Source organism: Heterodontus francisci, chromosome 1 (assembly GCF_036365525.1).
Source record: "Heterodontus francisci isolate sHetFra1 chromosome 1, sHetFra1.hap1, whole genome shotgun sequence".
NCBI lineage: Eukaryota > Metazoa > Chordata > Chondrichthyes > Heterodontiformes > Heterodontidae > Heterodontus > Heterodontus francisci.
In genome coordinates this window covers 283,552,405-283,567,594 of record NC_090371.1, presented here as the reverse complement: position 1 = coordinate 283,567,594, position 15,190 = coordinate 283,552,405, and the positions used below count along the sequence as shown (strand labels likewise).

Genomic DNA, 15,190 nt, shown 5'->3' with positions numbered 1-15,190 from the left:
CGGCGCCCTCTCAGCGCTGACCCTCCGACAGTGCGGCGCCCTCTCAGCGCTGACCCTCCGACAGTGCGGCGCCCTCTCAGCGCTGACCCTCCGACAGTGCGGCGCCCTCTCAGCGCTGACCCTCCGACAGTGCGGCGCCCTCTCAGCGCTGACCCTCCGACAGTGCGGCGCCCTCTCAGCGCTGACCCTCCGACAGTGCGGCGCCCTCTCAGCGCTGACCCTCCGACAGTGCGGCGCCCTCTCAGCGCTGACCCTCCGACAGTGCGGCGCCCTCTCAGCGCTGACCCTCCGACAGTGCGGCGCCCTCTCAGCGCTGACCCTCCGACAGTGCGGCGCCCTCTCAGCGCTGACCCTCCGACAGTGCGGCGCCCTCTCAGCGCTGACCCTCCGACAGTGCGGCGCCCTCTCAGCGCTGACCCTCCGACAGTGCGGCGCCCTCTCAGCGCTGACCCTCCGACAGTGCGGCGCCCTCTCAGCGCTGACCCTCCGACAGTGCGGCGCCCTCTCAGCGCTGACCCTCCGACAGTGCGGCGCCCTCTCAGCGCTGACCCTCCGACAGTGCGGCGCCCTCTCAGCGCTGACCCTCCGACAGTGCGGCGCCCTCTCAGCGCTGACCCTCCGACAGTGCGGCGCCCCCTCAGCGCTGACCCTCCGACAGTGCGGCGCCCCCTCAGCGCTGACCCTCCGACAGTGCGGCGCACCCTCAGTACTGCACTGGGAGTGTCAGCCCGCATTTTGTGTTCAATTTTCTGGAGTGAGACTTGAACCCAGAAGTTTCTGACTCAGGTGGGAGTGCAACCCATAGAGTTGTGGCTAACATTTATGGACAGTCAAAACAAGTCATGTCCTATCAATTTTTCTCACCACTTAGTTTAGATGCTAAGTGCATAGTTGAGATTTAATTCAACATGAACAATAGGTTCACTGTCAATGTTACTGACAAGTGAACTGTTTGATTAGTTTAATGATAAACACTTCTCAGCGATTCATCTTATGTCTGTGCTTAGACTTACTCAGCACAAAATTGAATCTCTTCAGTAATAGAATCGGCTATTGTATGTTTGACAGGGTTTATTATTGAGAAAAGGCAGAGCTTTGTGCTGATGTGGTAAGAGATTCAGTCTCCCTGGTGCTGGTGATGGGGAAAAGGCATAGCAGTTATAAATAGGCATTTACTTTGCTTAAAAAAAAAATGTAAATATGGAGAGGGTTGAATTTTCAAACCTTTGCATTATATAACAGGCATGTGCGATATGTGTATTTTTGTTTTGAAACCAGTCCGTGCACTGTTGCACGAATGTATGTTTATGCCACAGGTCTTCACAGTGTGTGTTCATGCTGTTGAGTTCCTGAACAGTGAAAGATTTAAGCTGGCGTCTTTCTTGTACCATGAATTTGAGTCTGAAATCTTAGAACAAGACAGCATAGAGAAGGCCATTTAGCCCAACCTGCCTGTGCTGGCTCTTTGAAAGAGTTATCCAATTAGTCCCACTCTCCTGCTCTTTCCCCATAGCCCTTTAATTTTTTTTTTAAATTTTCAAGTACTTATCCAATTTTCTTGAGAAAATTACTATTAAATCTGCTTCCACTGCCCTTTCAGGCAGTGCCTGCCATATCACAACTCACTGTTTAAAACAAAGAACCTCATCATCTCCCCTCTGACTATTTTGCCAATTATCTTAAATCTGTGTCCTCTGGTTACTGACCCTCCTGCCAGTGGAAATGGTCTCTCTCTATATCTACTTGAATCGAAACCCTTTGTGATTTTGAACACCTCTATTAAATCTCCCCTCAACCTTCTCTGCTCTAAGGAGAACAATCCAGCTTCACCAGTCTCTGCACATAACTGGAGTCTCTCATCCCTGGAACAATTCGAATAAATCTCCTCTGCACCCTCTCCAAGGCCTTGACATCCATCCTAAAGTGTGTTATCCAGAATTTGATATAATACTCCAGCTGGGGCCAAACCAATTTCATGTAACTGCCTTGCTTTTGTATTCTATGTCTCTATTAATAAATCTATAGATATTCCCTTAACATTTCAGTTAAGGAGGGCAGTTAGAATGAGATTGCAGTTTGTTGGTTACAAATGGGAGTTGTAGCCTGAATGCAAAGATGTTTTCAAACATCATAAGTCTTTTATGATTTGATGGCAGTCCATAAAAATTGTGTTTATACAAGACTGGTTGCTAGAGTGGTACTGGCCTGTTGAGGAAACCGTCCAGTCATAGATTTTCATAGATGATAGCTGAGACTTATCTATGTAGTGTTACGTCTCCAACAAAATAAGCAATGACATTATTTAACTTCTCATTCATGTTATGTGTGTGTACAGTCTCTTTTCAATGAAGTACTTTTGAAATTAGTCACTGTTGTAACATAGCAAATATGGCATCTGGTTTACACACAGCAATTTCCCATAAACATACTGACCAACTAATTTGTTTTAGTGATGTTTGTTGAGTGATTACATATTCGCCAAAACACCATGAAGAACCCCCCTGCTCTTCTTCAAAATAATACCATGGGATCTAATAGGTTCACCTGAAAGGACAGATGGCACCTCAGTTTAACATTTCATCTGAAAGTTAGCACCTCTGACCGTATAGCACTCCTTCTGTACTGCACTGAAGTGTCAGCCTTGATTTTTCTGCTCAAGTCTCTGGAGCAGAATTTGAATCTTCTGACTGAAATACTATATGTATTGTTTATGGTCTCTTTTCAATTAAGTACTTTTGAAATGTAGTCAATGTTGTAATGTAAGAAACACAGCAGTGGATTTGCACAATGGAAAGGGACAGCAATTACTTCAAGTGATTCGCAGACTCAATGATACACTCACTCAGCTTCTGTTAGTCTCCCTCTCCTGAAGGAAATGATGAAACTGGAGTACTATTTCAGAGGCAGTCCAGTAACTTACCCAAGTGCTTATTCATCACACATATACTCCAACTAAGTGTGTGCAGGCTACTAACCGTGAATGGCTATATAGCCAAGTCTAATATTGTCCTAACCCAATGTCTATGTCCAGCATCCATCAGAGGTCATTCATCAGCGATCCAGAACCTTGGTTGATTTACCCCCCCCCTCCCCCATCCCTCTCTAGTCTAGGTATAGATAGGTTAACCTTAGTGCTTCCATTACCACTGTTTAAGCAACTCTTCAGTTTCTGTTTGCCTTTGTCCATGTAATAATTGTTTGATTTATTTCCTGCAATGAATTTGGTTGAATTTTAATGTGGACAAACGTGAAGCGAGAAACGTGGAAAATTAAATTGTTCAAAGCAAGTGCTTCTCAACAGGTGTCAAAAGAGATTAGGGTGAAATTGAAAAATATTTAAGGGTTTTAGTAGACTCAATATCCGGAGCAGCATTCAGCAACACCAAGCCCAAACAGAGTACAAGTCATGTTTGTATGATCACACTGGTGATGCCTCAAATGTAATTCATGGTCTCCACTCCATTAATATGTTTCATCTTGGTAGTAATGAGAGAGGGAGAGAAAACTTGCATTTATATAGCGCCTTTCACAATCTCAGGATGTCCCAAAGTGCTTTACAGCCAATGAAGTATTTTTGAAGTGTAGTCACTGTTGTAATGTAGGAAACACTGATAATAGAAGCACTAAGGTTAACCTATCTATACCTAGACTAGAGAGGGGTGGGGTGGGGGGGGGGTTGGGGAAATCAACCAAGGTTCTGGATCGCTGATGAATGACCTCTGATGGATGCTGGACATAGACATTGGGTTAGGACAATATTAGACTTGGCTATATAGCCATTCACGGTTAGTAGCCTGCACACACTTAGTTGGAGTATATGTGTGATGAATAAGCACTTGGGTAAGTTACTGGACTGCCTCTGAAATAGTACTCCAGTTTCATCATTTCCTTCAGGAGAGGGAGACTAACAGAAGCTGAGTGAGTGTATCATTGAGTCTGCGAATCACTTGGTGAAGTAATTGCTGTCCCTTTCCATTCCATCCCACTATCCTTATCCTTGTACCTCCTTCACTGCCCCCCCCCAAAAAAAACCTGGAAAACAATCAAACTCCAGGCCATTTGATTACCGAACTCCATTATTGCTGAATTATAGAAAGAAAGGAGTGACCTTTCATTTCTGTGTAGTCACTATTGTAATGTAGGAAACACGGCAGCCAATTTGCATACAGCAAGCTCCCACAAACAGCAATGAGATAATAACCAGATAATCTGTTTTAGTGATGTTGATTGAGGGATAAATCTTGGCCCTGGGACACCTGGGAGAATATTATGGAAGAAAGTTATATTTTTTTTTAATATTTAGAGTTACAGCACTGAAACAGGCCCTTCAGCCCACCGAGTCTGTGCTGACCATCAACCACCCATTTATACTAATCCTATATTCCTACCACATCCCCACCTGTCCCTATATTCCCCTACCACCTACCTATACGACGGGCAATTTACAATGGCCAATTTACCTATCACCTGCAAATCTTTGGCTGTGGGAGGAATCCGGAGCACCCGGCGAAAACCCACGCAGACACAGGGAGAACTTGCAAACTCCGCACAGGCAGTACCCAGAATTGAACCTGGGTCGCTTAGCTGTGAGGCTGCGGTGCTAACCACTGCGTCACTGTGAATTTGATTCCCTGCTATTGTGGAGAGGAGGATAAGCCCAACATCTTTTTTTTTAATAAAAGCAAAATAGTGTGGATACTGGAAATCTGAAATAAAAACAAGAAATGCTGGAATCACTCAGCAGGTCTGGCAGCATCTGTGGAAAGAGAAGCAGAGTTAACGTTTCGGGTCAGTGACCCTTCTTCGGAACAGTTTTTTAAAAATTTAGTCATAGGATGTGGGCTTTGCTGGAAAGGTCAGCATTTAAGCTCATGCCTAATTGTGCCTAACTGACCTTGACAAGGTGGTGGTGAGCCATTGTCTTGAACCACTGCAGTCCGTGAGGTGTAGGTACTCCACAGTGCTGTTAGGAAGGAGTTCCAGGATTTTGACCCAGCGACAGTGAAGGAACGGCGATATAGTTCCAAGTCAGGATGGTTTGTGACTTGCATACGAACATACGAATTAGGAGCAGGAGTAGGCCACTCGGCCCCTCGAGCCTGCTCTGCCATCGAATAAGATCATGGCTGATCTGATTGTAACCTCGCCTCCAGATTCCCGCCTACCCCCGAAAACCTTTCAACCCCTTACTTATCAAGAATCTATCTACATCTGCCTTTAAAATATTCAAAGACTCTGCTTCCACTGCCTTTTGAGGAAGAGAATTCCAAAGACGGACAACCCTCAGAGAGAAAAATTCTCCTCATCTCTGTCTTAAATGGGCGATCCCTTATTTTTAAGCAGTGACCTTTAGTTCTAGTTTCTCCCACAAGAGGAAACATCCTTTCCACATCCACCCTGTCAAGACCCCTCAGGATCTCTTCTGTTTCAAACAAGTCGCCTCTTATTCTTCTAAACTCAGCAGATACAAGCCTAGCCTGTCCAACCTTTCCTCATAAGATAACCCACCCATTCCAGGTATTAGTCTAGTAAACCTTCTCCGAACTGCTTCCAACTCATTTACATCCTTCCTTAAATAAGGAGACCAACATTGTACACAGTACTCCAGATGTGGTCTCACCAATGCCCTGTATGACTGAAGCATAACTGCCTACTTTTGTTTTCAATTCCCCTCGCAATAAACATTCTATTAGCTTTCCTAAGTACGTGATGTACCTGCATATTAACCTTTTGTGATTCATGCACTAGGACACCCAGATCTCTCTGCATCTCAGCTCTGCAATCTCTCACCCTTTAGATAATATGCTTCTTTTTTATTCCTCCTGCCAAAATGGGCAATTTCAAAGTTTCTGACATTATACTGCATTTGTCAGATCTTTGGCCACTCATTTAACCTATCTATATCCCCTTGTAGCCTCCTTATGTCCTCTTCACAACTTACTTTCCTACCTATCTTTGTGTCATCAGCAAGTTTAGCAACCATACCTTTGATCCCTTCATCCAAGTCATTTATATAAATTGTAAAAAGTTGAGGCCCCAGCACAGATCCCTGTGGCACACCACTCGTTACATCTTGCCAACCAGAAAATGACCCATTTTTTCCAACTCTCTGTTTCCTGTTAGCTAACCAATCTTCTATCCATGCCAATATGTTACCCCTACATCATGAACTTTTATTTTCCGCAATAACCTTTGATGTGGCACCTTATCAAATGCCTTCTGGAAATCTAAGTACAATACATCCACTGGTTCCCCTTTATCCACAGCACATGTTACCACTTCAAAGAAATTTGACTTGGAGGGGAACTTGCAGGTGATGGTGTTTCCATGTTTCTGCTGCCCTTGTCCTTCTAAGTGGTAGAGGTCATGTGTTTGGATGTTGCTGTGGATGGAGATTTGGCAAGTTGCTGAAGTGCATCTTGTAGATGGTACAAACTGCTGTTGCTGTGCACCAGTGGTGGAGGAAGTTAATGTTGAGGGTGGTGGATGGGGTGCCCATCAAGTGGGCTGCTTTGTCCTGGATGGTGTTGAACTTCTTGAGTGTTGTTGGAGCTGCACCCATCCAGGCAAATGGAGAGTATTCCATCACACTCCTGACCTGTGCCTTGTGGCACAGGCTTTGGGAAGTCAGAAGATGAGTTACTCATGACAGAATTCCCAGCCTCTAACCTGATCTTGTAGCCACAGTATTTATATGGTTGGTCCAGTTCAGTTTCTTGTCCATGGTATCTCCAGGATGTTGATGGGAATTCAGCGATGGTAATGCCGTTGACAATAGCAGCAAGAATCAAACATAAGATTGAGTGGTGGAGCCTAACCTTTTGCCTAAATCAAGTATGTTCCTATTAAATCAGCCTGTCCTGCCTCTGAATCCTACTATCAGTGAAGAAAATAGTACGGCCTGAAGTGACCCAGGTTTGCCTCTAGCTGGAAGAATATACTTCCATTTACCGACTGCAAGAAAATTCAGCAAGGTTGTGTTCAGTTTTTAAATGTTCTGGGCATAGCACCAAGCAATGTAGCTGGGTTTGTTCTTTTGAAACTTGTAGAGTACTGTGAGATTTGCTCTGGGTTTGTTTGAAGGCTAACGTTTGTTTGTTTGATGTGCTATTACTGGAGCATGGAGGAAACAAAAAAAATTCAAAAACCTTTTGATGTATGATGCAATGCTAATAAAATGCGGTGACATTAAGAAATTATTGTGGGTGTGGTGGAAACTAGCTGGTAAAAGAAACTAGTCAGCAGTGTGAATGGAACCCCTCCTATTGTCAATTTATAAACAAGCCAAATATGTGACTAACAAGAATTTACAATAGAGTGTCAATTTTATGGAAAGTGTCCTTCAGCAATTTTAAAGCCAGTTACAAAACACAGGCCATGTGTGTCTTTTATCAATTCCTTTCATTGAAATTTTGAGAAAAATTGCATTACTTTGCACATTTGAGGGAGCGATACGAGGTTGTATCTGCTTCATTAGATTGTGGGAGAAATGAACAACCTGGGTAAAAGTGAGTAAACCTAGTGGAGATTAGTCAGTCCATGGTAGATATCAAAAAGCTCATGGGTATGAGTTTTATGAGCATTTGTCAAGTCTACATTTCATGCAAAAAGCGGTAAATCCTGCATTAATTTCTACTCATCCATACTTAATCATAATTCCAGCATTTGCACTATTTTTATACAGTTCTGGCCGTCAATTTTTTGGCATTGTGGTTATAATGTTCTCAAGGTCTGTGTTACGAGCTCACAGGACACCAGTCTGGTGTATACTGAGTCTTTAATGAAACTGACTATAATGGCTGCCTGCAGTCAGAGTGCCTTATGGTAAAGGTCACATGACTACAGCAAGCCGGGAGGCACATTGGTGCAGTATTGCATTTTTATCCCAAACATTCCCCTTTTCATACAAACAAAACCACAAAAAAAATTTGCATGCATTATCATTGACACTGAGTTGCCCAAGTTACCCACTTTGCACACAATTGTTCTTATGCATTAGTAGTTTGTTATTCTTGTCAGTCTCTGCACATGCATTGCACACATAGCCATTAAAATTTTTAAACACACCTTTTTTTAGCTCCCTCTTACTGAATACTTGTTCACTGCTTTCCAATTGTAAGGCAAAGAAACCAGCACAAACAGGTTTTCTTATGTTTAGAGAAGGAAGGTTGAACTTTACTAAGCTTAAGCTCTAACTCAGTTAACGCCTATGGATACGCGATGTGCCCACGCTAGCATGCATACGCGATACACACGTGCAGATAGAGACAGAAAAGAGCAGAGGAAATAAAGTGGAAAGGCTTGAGGCAATATCTGAAGGTGGTTCTGGTTACTGTTCTTCAAGCTCGCTGTAGAGTTGTTGATTGTAGGTAGGTCATGCTTTTTGTTGGGGCTCAGTATTCTTCTTAAATCTTATTCGATGTAGGAGACTTTTCTCCCTTGTGGTTCATGTTTTCAGTGGATTTCGAGTCCCGTGAGAAAGAGATGGGAACAGACAGGAGAGGTCTTTACAGTCCAGGAGCAAACCGTCTCTCCCCCAAAACTGTCTGTACAATTCAAAAAAACTCAGGTTGCCCAGCAGCTTAGTCATGTGACTAGCTGGTTTGATCACGTCTGTTTGTGGATTTGGCCATCCTAGCAGTCATCCTGGAATATGAGCTACCTCACCTTCAATGTCTGGTGATCAAAGTCCATTGAGGGTTAAGTGTGTCAGGGAATGGTCCTTTGTCTCCACAAGCACTGTCTGTTAGTATGTAAATGGTTTTTCTAGCCACGGCTGATCTGTTTAACAAGCCATTTCCTTGCTCCAGCAACAGTTTAAAATCAATGCTCATATGACAAAATTAATATGCCTCATTTTTGGCAGGTGGGGGTCTGCATGACGTTGTTGTTCCACTTCCGTTGTTGGGGTGCTGTGGACCTCTGGAGCTGATGGCTGTTCTTTTGTCTGTGCAGTTGGTGAGCTCTAATCTTAGGGATTGGCCTCCTGCTTTTCCAGTTGTGCGTGTGTGTCTGCGGTTGTGACGGTATCTCTGGCCCTTCACTGCCACCGCATATGATCGAGGTGACAATTGCTGTATGCAGGTCCCAAGTTGCCACTTGGGCTCACTCTTATTGAGCACGTTGAAGGTTTGTATCCTGACTGGCTCTCCAATGCTCAATTCTGGCAATGGTTTGGCAGTTTTGTCAAAATGAAATTTGCTTTATGCCGTTTCAGCTGGATTTTGTGGAATCTGAGCGCTCCTTCCTCACCGGCTCCACTTCGGACGCCTGAGCAGACGACTGCCGGATCTTCCCGAGTGCCTGAGCAGACGACTGCCGGATCTTCCCGAGTGCCTGAGCAGACGACTGCCGGATCTTCCCGAGTGCCTGAGCAGACGACTGCCGGATCTTCCCGAGTGCCTGAGCAGACGACTGCCGGATCTTCCCGAGTGCCTGAGCAGACGACTGCCGGATCTTCCCGAGTGCCTGAGCAGACGACTGCCAGATCTGCCCGAGCGCCTGAGCAGACGACTGCCGATCTTCCTCTTCCTCGCTGATTGTATGACGCACGTCACCTTGTGACTGGCAAAGGCATTCTCATTCCAGCGCCCGCTCCTGGAGGCCATCTCCTGGGTTTTCTCTTTTTGCACGTTGAGGGTTACCAGTCCAAGCTTTAGACTTGCTTTGGCTGAGATGAGTGGCTTTGCTTGCCGTCAATGATTTGGAACTCCAGATCTTCGTTCTTGTCATTGCAATGGGCTCTCGGGGTAACTTGTCCTCTTGGCACTAGAGTGGTGCCATCATATAGCCTCAACCTTACTCTTGAGGGCTTCATTTTTGGATCACCATATTGAGCCACTTCGCACAGGTCTATGAAGGTCATGATGTTGCATGATGCACCGGTGTCTATCTGACACTTGATGTTGACTTGATGTTCTCCTTCTGCAATCATCATTCCAACAGTCACAAACCATTTAACACCTATCGACCTGACTGAATCAACCTGTTGTATGTTGTATAGTGATTCGTCAGAATCTTCAGCAGATGTCTCTCCAGTGGCCATCTGTACCTGCTTGTTGTGCTTCCTTCTAACCAAGCGCATGCATGCAAAATGATTCAGATTCTTGCAGTGAGAACAGTGCTTTCCCCATTCTAGGACATGCCTTCTTTTCCTGTGCCTGATTTCCTCTGCAGTATTTGCATCCTGCCCTTTGTCTGTGATCTTTCTGCCCTTTCGGGCTGGAATGTCTATCAGCATAATGCAAGGTCTGGTCTGTTCTGCTATGAATATGGTCTGGCTGCTGATTTAGAACCTCAGAGCTTCTGCACATGTCGATCACTTTCCTGAGAGCCAGTTTCCCCTCTCTCAATAGATGTGCATTCACTGCGGGATCTCTAATGCCTAATACAATCTTGTCTTTAATTAGATCATCTTTTAGTTGCGCAAATTGACAGGATTCTGCAAGTTGTGTTAATGCAGTCACATATTGATCAATGGACTCTTCTTTACCTTGGGCCCTAATATTGAACACATACCTTTATAGTTTTTGTTCACTTGGGGTTCAAAGCGTGCCTTCAAGGCTTTCAAAATTTCTGCTGTCCAGTTTTTTTTGTTCTTCAGAGAGATTTAGGGTGGAATACGCTTTGTAACAGTCTCTCCCCAACAGTGATAAAAGTGTAGCTACTTGCAGCTGCTCTGGTTTGTTAATTAAATCTGTCGCAATTTTGTAATTTTGCCATTGCCAGTGGAAAAACTGCCAATTCTGTTTCATATCGCCTTTCATTTCGACCAGCGCAGGAGGAAAATTTGCAGCCATCGTCTTACCCTATGCTTTCAGCTGTTTCTTTGTTCCTTTTCTGTGACTTCCTGTGGCTTTTAGCAGTTGTGACCATTCCTGTGGCCTTTGTTCCATAGCTGTGCTTTTTCACTCAGTCTCAGCTCCACTCTGACACCACGTTACGAGCTCACAGGAGACCAGTCTGGTGTGTACTCTGTCTTTAATGAAACTGACTGTAATGGCTGCCTGCAGCCGTAGTGCCTCATGGTAGACGTCACATGACCATGGCGAGCCAGGAGGCACATTGGTACAGTATTGCATTTCTATCCCAAACAGTTTGGAACAGAGGGACAGGAGGAGGCCATTCAGCCGCTCGAGTGTGTTCATCATTCATTGAGATCGTGGCTAACTCCCATATACCTGCCTTTTCCCCTCTTGGCTAATAAAATCTTTCAATCTCCGATTTAAAATTAATAATTGATCTTGTATCAATTGCTACTTGCAGAAGAGAGTTCCAAACTTCTACCATCCTTTGTGTGAAGAAGTGATTCCTAATTTCACTCCTGAAAGGCCTGGCTCTAATTTTTAGACTCTGGCTGCTAGTCCTTGGCTCAAAATTCATATTCATAAAAGGGCAACAGATCAGAATTCTAACTTTGAACGCTGAGAAATACCTAGCAGTTTTTTATAAAAAGGAATCAATTAAAATTAGAGTTTTAGCCAATATTTTTTCTCTAACTGAAATTTCCAATTAATTCTCTAATAAAATTATATAACCTAGATTAAAAATACTAATGAGCAAAAAATAAGAAAACTTTAAGCATTTTATTGTGAACTAGATTATAGCTCATAACTATAAGATAGTCACTAATAAATTCAATAGGGAATTCAGGAGAAACCTCTTTACCCAGAGTGTGGGGAGAATGTGGAACTCGCTATATAATTCTAACAGGACTTGACAGGGTAGATGCAGGAAGGATGTTCCCGATGGTGGGGGAGTCCAGAACCAGGGGTCATAGTCTAAGGATGTGGGGTAAACCATTCAGGACTGAGATGAGGAGAACTTTCTTCGCCCAGAGAGTGGTGAACTTGTGGAATTCACGACCACAGAAAGCAGTTGAGGCCAAAACATCGTATGTTTTCAAGAAGGAGTTAGATATAGCTCTTGGGTTTAAAGGGATCAAAGGGTATGGGGGAAAAGCGCAAACAGGTTACTGAGTTGGTTGATCAGCCATGATTATAATGAATGGCAGAGCAGGCTCGAAAGGCCGAATGGCCTACTCCTGCTCCTATTTTCTGTTTCTATGCCACCACAGGGAGTGGTTAAGGTAAATTGTATGGATACATTTAAGGAAAGCTATATAAACACATGAGAGCTTTTGGGCCAATCATCAAGAACATCGCCCTCCTCAACTCTAAATCAGGGGACATGATCACTGACCAACACAAGCAAATGGACCGCTCAGCACTCCATGAACTGCTTTGCCTGTGCTGGGATGAGGGAGCAGTACCACAGGACATGTCATCACCCTCTATAAGAACAAGGGTGACCGTGGTGACTGCAACAACTACTGTGGAATCTCCCTGCTCAGCATAGTGGGGAAAGTCTTGGCTCGAGTTGTTTTAAACAGACTCCAGAAGCTGGCTGAGCATGTCTACCCTGAGGCACAGTGCGGCTTTCGAGGAGAGAGATCCACCATTGACATGCTGTTTCCCCTTCGCCAGCTATAGGAGAAATGCCACGAACAACAGATGCCCCTCTACGTTGCTTTCATAGATCTCACCAAAGCCTTTGACCTCGTCAGCGGACATAGTCTCTTCACACTACTAGCAAAGATCGGATGTCCACCAAAGCTACTAAGTATCATCACCTCATTCCATGACAATATGAAAGGCACAATTCAGCATAGCGATGCCTCATCAGACCCCTTTCCTATCCTGAGTGGCGTGAAACAGGGCTGTGTTCTCGCACCTACACTGTTTGGGATCATCTTCTCACTGCTGCTCTCACATGCGTCCAAGTCTTCAGAAGAAGGAATTTTCCTCCACACAAGATCAGATGGCAGGTCGTTCAACCTTGCCCGTCTTAGAGCGAAGTCCAAAGTACGGAAAGTCCTCATCAGGGAACTCCTCTTGGCTGACGATGCTGCATTAACATCCCACACAGAAGAGTGTCTGCAGAGACTCATCGACAGGTTTGCGGCTGCCTGCAACGAATTTGGCCTAATCATCAGCCTCAAGAAAACGAACATCATGGGACAGGACATCAGAAATGCTCCATCCATCAATATCGGGGACCATGCTCTGGAAGTGGTTCAAGAGTTCACCTACCTAGGCTCAACTATCACCAGTAACCTGTCTCTCGAAGAAGAATCAACAAGCGCATGGGAAAGGCGTCTGCTGCTATGTCCAGACTGGCCAAGAGGGTGTTGGAAAATGGCGCACTGACACGGAACACAAAAGTCCGAATGTATCAAGCCTGTGTCCTCAGTACCTTGCTCTACGGCAGCGAAGCCTGGACAACGTATGCCAGCCAAGAACGACGTCTCAACTCATTCCATCTTTGCTGCCTCCGGAGAATCCTTGGCATCAGGTGGCAGGACCGTATCTCCAATGCAGAAGTCCTCGAGGCGGCCAACATCCCCAGCATATACACCCTACTGAGCCAGCGGCGCATGAGTTGGCTTGGCCATGTGAGCTGCGTGGAAGATGGCAGGATCCCCAAGGACGCAATGTACAGCGAGCTCGTCACTGGTATCAGACCCACCAGCCGTCCATGTCTCCGCTTTAAAGACGTCTGCAAACGCGACATGAAGTCGTGGGAGTCAGTTGCCAGTGATCGCCAGAGCTGGCGGACAGTCGTAAAGGCGGGGCTGAAGAGTGACGAGTCGAAGAGACTTAGCAGTTGGCAGGAAAAAAGACCAGCGCAAGGGGAGAGCCGACTGTGTAACAGCCCCGACAACCAATTTTATCTGCAGTGTCTGTGGAAGAGTCTGTCACTCTAGAATTGGCCTTTATAGCCACTCCAGGTGCTGCTTCACAAACCACTGACCACCTCCAGGCGCTTACCCATTGTCTCTCGAGACAAGGAGGCCAAAGAAGAAGAAGATAAATACACAAAGGAGAAAGGAATAGAAGGGTGAGATGAAGAGGGGTGGGAGAAGGCTTGTGTGGAACATAAACACTGCCATGGACCATCTGGATTGGATGGCCTGTGTATACTGTCTGTACTGTGAATACTGTGTGTTTCCAGCCCAAATGCAGCTGCACAGCATCATCGAAATTGCAGTAGAGAAGGAAATCAACCAGCCCATCGTTCCTGTACTGGCGGACCTATCCTTTATAATAATTCATTGTCTCTTTCCTCTGTATCCTTTTACTTCTTTTCAAATACTTACCTTAAACTGAATAGTTCCTGCCTCAGTAACCACCTGTGGTTAAACATTCCCTGTTCTTAAAAACTTTCCGTTTAGAGAAAAAAAACTTCCCTTGATGCTCCTTTCATTCATCCAGTATTAATCCTGAGTCTGTGTCCCTTTGTTATCAAATGGTGGAAATGATCTTTCTATGTTTACATCCTCCATTTCTTTCAGAATTTGTAAAGCTCAGTTAGATCTTCCCTTTAACCTTTTCAGTTCCAATGAGAAGCCTCAATTTTTCGAGCCTTTCTTCATGAGAGTAACCTTTCACTCCTGGTTTACTTCCAGTTAATCTTTGCTGTTTCCTCTCCATGGCACTAATCGCTCATCTCGTGTGAGATTGCCAGAACTGTGTTGAGTTTGCTAAATGACACCACAAGTAAACCAGTGATTATCATTGTGAAGTAGAAGGAAAGACTTTCATTTCTATAACGCCTTTCTCAGATTCAGGACATCCCAAAGTGCTTGACAGCCAATGAAGTACTTTTGAAGTGTAGTCACAGATGTAATGTAGGAAATGCGGCAGTCAATTTGCACAAAGGAGTTAAATAATGACCAGATAATTTGATGTTCGTGATGTTAAAGTAATGTTTGTGGAAGCTTGCTGTGCACCAATGGCTGCCACATTTTCTCACATTACAACAGCGACTGCACTTCAGAAAGTACTTAATTGGCTGTGAAGCACTTTGAGACATCCTGGGCTTGTTAAAGGTGCTATATTAATGCAAGTCTTTATAGCGTAAGCACGCATATTGATATAAAACAACAAATATTCTCATTTATTGTGAGCATTGCCAGAGGTGATCTACTTTCTTATTTCATAAGTTGTGACTTATTGTATTGTTTATTTGTTTAATCATTTATTCTAAATCTACAATCAGTTAATGAAAATCCATCTTTATTTCAAGCTGGATTTATCACAGTAATTTTAGGGTTATAACACCCCCTAGACACCTGATTTTCTCAAGCTGCTTTATGGCTAGTGAGTCCCTCATATGTAGCATAATGAGC

The 15,190-nt window shown here is 44.5% G+C and overlaps 1 protein-coding gene across 4 annotated transcripts in view; it reads left to right on the top strand.

Moving 5' to 3' along the window:
* The window catches only part of LOC137377254 (probetacellulin-like), a 106,337-nt gene that overhangs the window by 77,024 nt on the left and 14,123 nt on the right, over positions 1–15,190 (top strand). The gene's annotated exons all lie outside the window — the stretch shown is intronic.